Genomic DNA, 10,042 nt, shown 5'->3' with positions numbered 1-10,042 from the left:
AAAAAAGAAACAAAAATAATTACAAATACAGACTAACTCTTTTTCACAGGAGCCAGAACTAAAACCTTATCGTGTTAAATAGGGTCATAAAAATGCATGACGCATTTGCATTTCACAGTGTTGATGTTTCTGATGTCAATGAGATACAATCTCTGGACAGCACTTCTGTAAAACGACAAGTTAGTAGTATTCACATGCTATGCTGTATTATGTGTTGTTCTTGCATAAATATTTGTACTGTACAATTTAATCCATTGGTCTTCTAGTTCCATTTAAATTGCTCAAATTATTAGAATTCTGCTTAATCCAGAGCTTTCAGGACAGTACTGTTTAAAAATGTGAAATATTTTAAAAATATGAAAATATTATTTACAACCATTTACAATATAGAAAAAGCCACTGAGAGTCACTTTTATAGGTATATGTGGGTTCCCAAGATTCCTCTTTTCATCCACACAAATAAAAAATAGCATATCAAAAAATCCATTCATAAAGTTAATTTTCTGCTACTTAAAAATTATGAACTAAGCAAATGAGTGGCATTAAAATAGAATGAAAATTGAAGTTTTGTATCATTTCCAGAGCTAATGTAGGAAGTGGAGATTTCCTTACTATTCAAATTAACTTTTGTGTTAAGCTCTCTGATGTAACTGCCATCTTGCTCCATTTGTATTGATGTTCTTTGAGAAGTGGGTCTTTGTCCACTATTAAAAAGACTGAAAACACCAATTCCAGTTCTTCAGGCAGATGAATACGCATCAGATCTTGTTGTTTGCTTGGCTAGACCCAATTACAATTTTATTTTTGACACTCTGTATTCTATTTACAACACTGTAATTTAAAGAATTCATATCAAAATTGTTTTACTGTTGTTGTTTAGAATTGACATTTCACTTGCTCTGAGACTTCTTTTGGGATTGGAGTCTTATTCTGCTTCATAGTATCAAAGCATAGATAAAGTCACATCTTCAGATCCACACTGTCCATATCTCATGCATAATATGTGCACTATAACCCATAGAAATTAGCCACCAGCATGACAACCCAGACCACCTTATTAAGGAGCCTAAGAGTATATCTACATTAGGATTTTAATCTGGATTGGGAGCGTGCTTCTGAAGTGAATCTCCTGATCATGTTAATTCAATCCTCTTCAGTTCTACCCCTGGAGGAGTCTCAAAGCTCACAAACTCCCTTCAGATATAACTGAATCAGAATTCATGCACCAGGACTGACCCAAATATTCTCCCTGCACTAGTATGTGTACAGGCCATGTGGCCAGACTAGAGCTAGTCCAAAGTAAACTAAATTTCTACGGGCTAATCTTTGCCCTGAGAGCTCATCCAGCAGAATCGACTTCCCCTTTGCCTGCTTTTTATCAGGCTTCCAGGATGCTCACTCCTGGTTATACGGCTATTTCAAGAGGTACAAAGAACTCTGATTTACTACATCCCATTGAATTAGAGTCAGATTCTTCTGTATTCAGGATGAACCCAAGCCCTTCCCTTTTCCAAGCAAGCATGCTCAATGTCCATTGGTATCATTTTTAACTACAGCACGAAAGCTCTTCAGGTTTTGGGGGTTTCACGTAGACTGTAAGATTGTTGTCACAATTTAAGAGGAAGGACTAGAGCTGATCCACAGTACAAAGACCTGAAAAACAGTCAATACAGAAATAGGTTGAAATGTATCATGTATTGTTTGCGAAGGCTGCAGTAGCAGTGGTTGGCCCACGCCGCAGAAGTACTAGCTGCTGTTTTGAAGAGGTATTTAAGTTGATGCGTAAGGGGAAATAGGGAAAAGAGATATGTCGCTAGGCTGTTATTGTACTCATAATTAAAGAGAGAAGATCTAATTGCTATACATATGAACAACATATACCTATAATCACTTTTCAATTAATCTTTCCAACACCAGGAATATAGATCTAAAATTCAGATGGTTCTATGTTACTCTTATAATCCTTTGCTGTACTTTCCTGTTTTCTGTGATAATATTTTGTTGTTTAATTTCATAGAAAACAACATGAAGCCAACTGCTGCCAGTGTAAAGAGCATTAAACATTCAGCTTCATTATTGTGCTTTGTGATGATAAATTTCCAAATCCCATATAATAGCTCCATGGAAATAATGCCTTATCAGATGTAGCAAATGCCACAGGGACTAGAGCTGATGAGTACAAAGATTGAGAGTACTGATGAGTACTGAGAGAGAGAAAAGAAACCAAGCCTCTCTGGTGAATGGAAAAAGATGAAACGAGCTGAAACAGTGAGTCCTAAAATAAAGTCAAAAGGGCACGCAGAAGCCTCCAGGGGGAGTAGCTAGCACACCGGAGTGTGAAATGAAAGACATTGACTTAGCAGGCGCTGGAAGAAAGTATCAAAAAAAGCATCTGCCATGTAGACACACATAAAAGGCACAGCCTTATACAGCTGAAACACCGAAGAACTGAAACAGATCAGCTAGGCAAAGGTAAATATGTGACAGTGGAAAGAGACGCTTATATATGTACACTCACTAAAAAGCAAAATCTACTGTTTCATATTTAAAGCCAGGATGTCCTTATTACACATTGATGTTTGTGAAGTCCTGATGTGTGTCCTTTCAAAGTGTGACCCCCACGGGTTACCACCATCTTACAGATAAGTTGGCTTCTTTATTATAATATTTAAACCTGTCATTTTGAACTGAAGGTCTAGGGTCAGTTCTAATTAATAACTATCACATGAATGCTTCAGCAATTCATGGGTAAAATAATTGAATCTTTAACCTTAGTTCTACATCACAGATTTAATCAGTTGTTGTTCAGATGTCCGAGGCCATTATATGCAGCAATGTCTTTTTAATATTATCTTCTAACACAGCATTTCCACATCATTACCTGTTCAGAAACACACAACACCACACACAGTGTTTGCCCCTCCAGTAGGGGCAAAATATAGACTTGAGCAGAGATTAAATGATACACTCATGATTGTATGTATAATCATAGCATATTGCCATAGCTCCTGCTGGAGTCTGGAAAGAGGTATAAGACAGAGAAACTGCAGACCCATCACATTTACGCTCGGCTCCCCATGTTGTACAAACGTAGAACCCCAATCTGTTCTTGCTCAGGAAAATCTTCAGCAAATGTGGCAGATAAGATGATCACACATCCTCTTTTTTTTTTTCTAATTTTTTCAGGCACCTGGAAAAGATGAGTTAACTCATCAGTCCGGGTTTGGGTTCATCTGCTTATGGTAATCCCAGCGTGTGCTGTCTGCCCTAGACACTCGAGTCGTCAGAGAAGGCTACCAGGGATTTTATCCTTTCCCTATCTCTCTCACATTGTTTGAGTCAAAAAAAACAGGAACTTCTTGTTTACTTCTAACTTCAGACAGAGGCCTGATTTTTGGTCATATAATCAGGGCAAACCTAAGGGCAACAAGCAAAACACTACAATGCAAGTGAGATACTTATCAACACTGTTCCAGAGAAAATCCTTTAAAAAAATTATCTTAATGAGGACTCAGTGTGACAAATTCTCTAATCAATGGATACTACATCTTGGGTGAGTGTTGCAGGCAGGGTGGAGTTCATTGGAGAATAACCCCAAAACAGTTAGTTAAGATTAACTATTTTCCTGTTTCTTTTAGATTTGAATTTCTTACCGTATTGTTCTGTGTTCTCTTCTGGAAAGCACTGTAGGCTCAACATCCTAGAACAATATAAACTATTACCAGATACAATAATGATGCAATAATGAATTATGTGTAGCTGTGGGACATAAATGGAAGACAGAAATGGAGGAGACAACAACGTCACTGTGAAGAAGCAAAGAGGTAATTGAACCTAAAGGAGGCTGGAGAAGAAACATTGATTTGGTTATACAAAGAAATTACTGTGGTTGTATGAGGACATCAGCTAAGCTGGAAACTTACAGGAAATCAGCCACTGACTGAGAATTACTCACATGAGCTCTGCTGCCTAATATTAGCTGCCAGATAGCTTGTGCATAAATAAAAGGGATTTATGTTACCATAGGTCATATGGTTCTATGTGATAAAACCATGCACAATAAGAGTCAACATCTACTAGCTCTATTTACTCAAGAGCTTATCCTCCAGTAGCTTGTTTATGTAGCCAGAATTTCAGAGGCTGCAGCCTATTTTAATTATTAGCACCAGAACAAAATGCACACACCTGGTGGGTTAGAAAGCCCACAATAATGTGACAGGAGCATTCATCCCAAATTGGCATTCCCAGACTGATTTGTATCACCAGTGAAGATGAATACAGTACCTCTAATTCATTCATCTGAGTACCTCTTCTCTCCCTGTCTTTCCCCATGCATAAGCATATCGGCACTACAACATTTGAGAAATAAATAAGCCAATAAGCCCACCAACAAATATAGTGATAATACCATACCAATATAATTTTAGTCCTTTTGCATATAATGTATATATGTCTCTTATGCCCTCTTTCTGAATATTCCTACCCCACTTAACAGCTATGCACTTGCAAAATGAATTGTTTCCCTTGATCATTCATGATTATCATTAGAAAATTAAATAAAAATATATATTTCCACAACTTGTAAATTGTCATTTGATAACACCTTACATCGGAGAGCAATTTTCTACTTCTCACTCGTAACCAGGCCAATCAGTTTCACAAATGGAACAGTGGATCTATAAATCACCTTCTACATTTCACGGTGTTTGCACTAAGTAACTAGTAGTTAAAATTATGGACAGAGAAAAAAATTTGAACAAGTCAGACTCCAGAAAAATGACAAATAGCCATTAAAGACACTAGCAATCATAAAACAATTTAAAAAAAAAATAAAATGTCAAGGGTTAATGGAGATTAAAATTTGGGAGCTTTATCATAAAAATATTTATTACTTGATTCTCATCCTCTGTACCTCAGTTTCTTATCTGATGAAATAGTATGAAAGTAAATGCTGTGTATTGAGTTTATGTGGCAAGGTTTTGGTAGCAGGTGGCCTCTCTGAGAAGGCACCAGGGGCTTCCTCCATCTTGGAGACAGCCAGTTCCAGTTGGCTCCAAGACCAACTTGCCACTGCCCAAAGGGATGCTGGTCGTGCCTCTGTGATAACATATTTAAGAAAGGGTAAAAGACGCTGTGAAGCAGCTGTGAGAGAGGAATGAGAAAATGTGAGAGAAACAACTATGCAGAGACCAAGGTCAGAGAAGAAGGAGGGGGAGGAGGTGCTCCAGGCACCAGAGCAGAGATTCCCCTGCAGTCGGTGGAGAAAACCATGGTGATGCAGGTTGTCCACCTAGAGACATGGAGGCTAACAGTAGAGCAGATATCCATACTGGAACATGGAGGACCCCACAGCAGAGCAGATGGACATGCCCTGAAGGAAGCTGCAGCCCGTGAAGACCCCACACAGGAGCAGGTTTTTGGGAGGAGTTATGGCCTATGGAGAGAAGCCCATGCAGAAGCAGTCCATTCCTGAAGAACTGTAGCCCATGCTGGAGAAGCTTGTGAAGGACTGTATGCTGTGGGAGGGATCCCATGCTGGAGCAGGGGAAGAGCATGAGGAGTAAAGAGCAGCAGAGATGAAGTGTTATGGACTGACTGCAACCCTGACTCCTCATCCCCCTGCAGTACCTGGGGGGAGGAGGTAGAAGAGTCAGGAGTGAAGTTGAGCCTGGGAAGAAGTAGGTGGGTAAGGTGAAGGTGCTTTTAGTTTTGTTTGATTTCTCACTGTCCTACTCTGTTATTAATTGACAATAAATTAAATTTATTTCCTCTAAGTCAAGTGTGTCCATGACTGTAATTTGTAAGTGATCTCCCTGGCCTTAACCCCTGAGTTTTTCCAACATATTTTCTCCCCAGTGTGGTTGAGGAGAGGGAGTGATAGAGGAGCTTGGTGTGTACCTAGTGGGCAGCCAAAGTCAACCCACCACAGTGCTGCCACACCGGTAAAAAACTGGTGCAACTGAAAAATAAAAATTGTATTTTTCTGTGAAAATCAAACATTTAAAGTTAGATATAGCTCAGGTTTTTGACATAAACGTTCTATGATTAGAGCTCCCAAGTTCACAAGTTCTAAAACTCTGCTAACGAGGCACACACTCCAAAGCACCTTAGTATCACTGACATTGAGCTTTTCTCCTCAATTTTCTCACATGTGCTTGATGAGGAAACAGAAACAGACTCTCACTCTGAACAACCTGTAGAAGAGCCTGTACAGAAAGATTATGTTCCAAAGTTAAATATATAGAGCTAAACACATAAAGTAGACACCATGAATCCATCTGTGTTATTAGAGTAACTCGGCTCTGCAGAAAAGGCAGACTCATTACATCTCAGGCAGAACTACATGAGGGAGTGGAGTTCTGCAGCTTCAGGACCAGAATACTGCCAGGGGGAGAGAGAGGATGATTTTTTTTTTCCATTAAGTGAAGAAAATTCACTGATGAAAATGAGAATGTTCATTATTTCCCCACCACCACCAAAAAAAACTATTAGCCTCATGGCTAATAAAAGCCTAACTTACTACTTCTGAAAGGAAAGCAATTGAACCACAATTTTGCTATGTTGTGAGTGACTGCAATAACCACTGAGCACAGACTCCCACAGTAGATGGGAATGACTGATGACAGCACTGCAAAAGGTGCTTAAAACTAGATAAGGGAAGAGGTTGTCATATGCTTGCCCTCAGCTTTCTTTTAATTAAGCATGGTTAGATTAGGCTCCCTCCTACCTCCTATCAGTGTATTACACTGATTTAGAGTAGTTCTCTTAATCTCTTCTGCATCTGGCTTTAAACCTTATTTTTCTTATTCATAGAATAACAGATTCATAGAATCATTGAATAGTTTGGGTTGGAAGGGACCTTTGAAGGTCATCTAGTCCGACTCCCCTGCAACGAGCAGAAACATCTTCAACTAGATCAGGTTGCTCAGAGCCCCATACAACCTGACCTTGAATGTTTCCAGGGATGGGGCATCTACCACCTCTCTGGGCAACCTGGTCCAGTGTTTCATCACCCTCGTTGTAAAAAACTTCTGCCTTATGTCTAGTCTGAATCTAACCTCTCGTAGCTTACAACCATTAGCCCTTGTCCCATCGCAAAAGGCTCTGCTAAAATGTTTGTTCCACATCTTTCTTATAAGCCCCCTTTAGGTACACAGTCAGGTGTCCTTGGAACCTTTTATTCTCCAGGCTGAACAACACCAACTCTCTCAGCCTGTCCTCATAGGAGAGGTGTTCCATCCCTCTCATCTTCTTTGTGGCCCTCCTCTGGAACCGCTCCAACAGGTCCATGTCTTTCCCTGTCCTGAGGGCTCCAGAGCTGGATCGGAGAATCATATAATCATAGAATTGGTTGGAAGGGACCTTTAAGATCATCGAGTCCAACCATCAACTTAACACTGCCAAAACTACCACTAAACCATGTCCCTAAGAATCACACCTACACGGCTTTTAAATACCTCCAGAGATGGTGATTCCACCACTGCCCGGGGCAGCTTGTTCCAATGTTTGATAACCCCTTCAGTGAAGAATTTTTTCCTAATATCCAATCTAAACCTCCCCTGGCACAACATCATGCCATTTCCTCTTGTCCTATGGCTTGTTAATTGGTAGAAGAGACCAAGCCCCACCTCACTACAACCTCCTTTCAGGTAGTTGTAGAGAGTGATAAGGTCTCCCCTCAGCCTTCTTTTCTCCAAACTAAACAAGCATGGTTCCCTCAGCTGCTCCTCATAAGACTTATTCTTTAGACCCCTCACCAGCTTCGTTGCCCTTCTCTGGACATGTTCCAGCACCTTGATGTTTTTCTTGTAGTGCAGGGCCCAAAACTGAACACAGTACTTGAGGTGGGGCCTCACCAGTGCCAAGTACAGGGCACTGTATCACTTCCTTAGTCCTGCTGGCCACACTATTCCTGATACAGGCCAGGAAGCTGTTTGCCTTCTTGGCCACCTGGGCACACTGCTGGCTCATATTCAGCCTGCTGTCGACCAACATCCCCAGGTCCTTTTCTGCTGGGCAACTTTCCAGCCACTCTTCCCCAAGCCTGTAGCACTGCATGGGGTTGTTGTGACCCAAGTGCAGGACCCAGCACTTGTGGATGAAGTACTCCAGGTGGGGTCTCACAAGAGCAGAGTAGAAGGGCAGTCACCTCCCTTGACCTGCTGGCCACGCTGCTTTTGATGCAGCCTGGGATACAGTTGGTCTTCTGGACTGCAAGTGCACATTGTTGGCTGATGTCATCCACCAGTATGGATCCCAAGTGCTTCTTGGCAGGGGTGTTCTCAATCCCTTCATACCCCACTCTGTATTGATATTGGGAGTTGCTCCAATGCAGGTGCCTGACCCTGCACTTGGCATTGTTGAACATAATGAGGTTCACATGGGCCCATTTATCAAGTTTCTTTGGAATGGCATCCCATCTGTCAGGCATTTCAATGGCACCACTCAGCTTGGTGTCATCTGCAAACTTGCTGAGGGTGCACTCGATCCCACTGTCTATGTCACTGAGGAAGATATTAAATCGTACTGGTCCCAGTACAGACCCCTGAGGGATAACAGTCACCAGTCTCCATCTGGACATTGAGCTGTTGACCACTACCTTCTGGGTACCACCATCCAACCAATTCCTCATCTGCCAAACAGTCCACCCATCAAATCCATACTTCTCCAATTTAGAGAGAAGGAAGTTGTGGGGGACCGTGTCAAAGGCCTTATAGAACTCCAGATAGATGACAACCGTACTTCTTTCCTTGTCCACTGATGAAGTCAATTCATCATAGAAGGCCACAAGGTTGGTCAGGTACAACCTTGGTGAAGCCATGCTGGCTGTCTCAAATCACCTCCCTGTCCTCCCTGTGCCTTAACATAGCTTCGAGGAGGAAGATCTGTTCCACGATCTTTCCAGGCACAGAGGTGAGGCTGACAGGTTGGTAGTTCCCAGGCTCCTCCTTTCTGTCCATTTTAAACATGGTTGAGATGTTTCCCTTTTTCCAGTCACCAGGGACTTCACCTGACTGCCATGACTTTTCAAATATCATGTAGAGTGGCTTGGCAACTACCTTAGCCCATTCCCTCAGGACTCTGGGATGCATCTCATCAGGTCCCATAGAATTCTGTTCCTCAGGTGGTCACAAACCTGATCTTCTCTTATAGTGGGAGGGACTTTACTCCCTCAGTCCCTGCCTTGCGATCCATCCATTTGAGAGTTGTGGGAAGAGAGTTTGCCAGCTGTCTGTTTTCTATAGAAAGCCCATTTACACATTATAAATATGTCCTGTCTGCTGATAGTTACTTACCTTTGAATGAAGAACTGAAAATATGAAGTCCTTTGAAATGTACGTCCTGGAAAGTTGTCGGTGAGACTGATGCCCTAATTCCAATCATGTTTTGTAGCATTGTAGCTTTGCTAATACTCACCTGCTTCCATTTGTGAGGTCATGCTCATGCCTGGTCAACTTAGAATACTTTACTAATGAAACTTTCCTCTCTCTTTACCCCTATGTTTGTATGTCTTAGTATTTTTTTACATTTGAAGAAAAATAATTGCCATTCATTTAAAGTAGTTCTAACAAGAGTTACACTTTCTGGCCCAAAACAGCTGATGGGCATTTAGAAAATAGAAAGAAAGAAATGTACCACATTCACAACATACCACATTCACACTGTATGAAGATTTCTCAGGGCTACTTTCAGACAAGAAAGAAGAGTTTCTGAGTAAAACCAGGGAAAGCCAGCAAGAATAAACACTTCACACCCACTGTGTTCCTCTGAATATATTCTGAGAATTTCCCACAAAAATAAATTCAGCCTTGATGAAAGTGCCTGGAGCTCTGCCTACTTTAGTCTGTTAACACTAAGGTGAATTTGTATCAGTGTTTTGAAAACTAAACAAACAAAAATCAGCGGCTTCATGTTTAGAATAATACTGTAGTTCTTAGCAGCAACCCATATGAAGGTGCTGCAAACCTCTATTGCCTCAGGGGCTGGAAGAGATTACATTTCAGGGAAGCGTGTTTTTTTCTTCAAACTTGTTTGCAAAAGA

The sequence above is a fragment of the Vanellus vanellus genome, assembly GCF_965231255.1.
Source record: "Vanellus vanellus genome assembly, chromosome: 1".
NCBI classification, from domain to species: domain Eukaryota; kingdom Metazoa; phylum Chordata; class Aves; order Charadriiformes; family Charadriidae; genus Vanellus; species Vanellus vanellus.
This window is presented reverse-complemented; position numbering follows the sequence as displayed.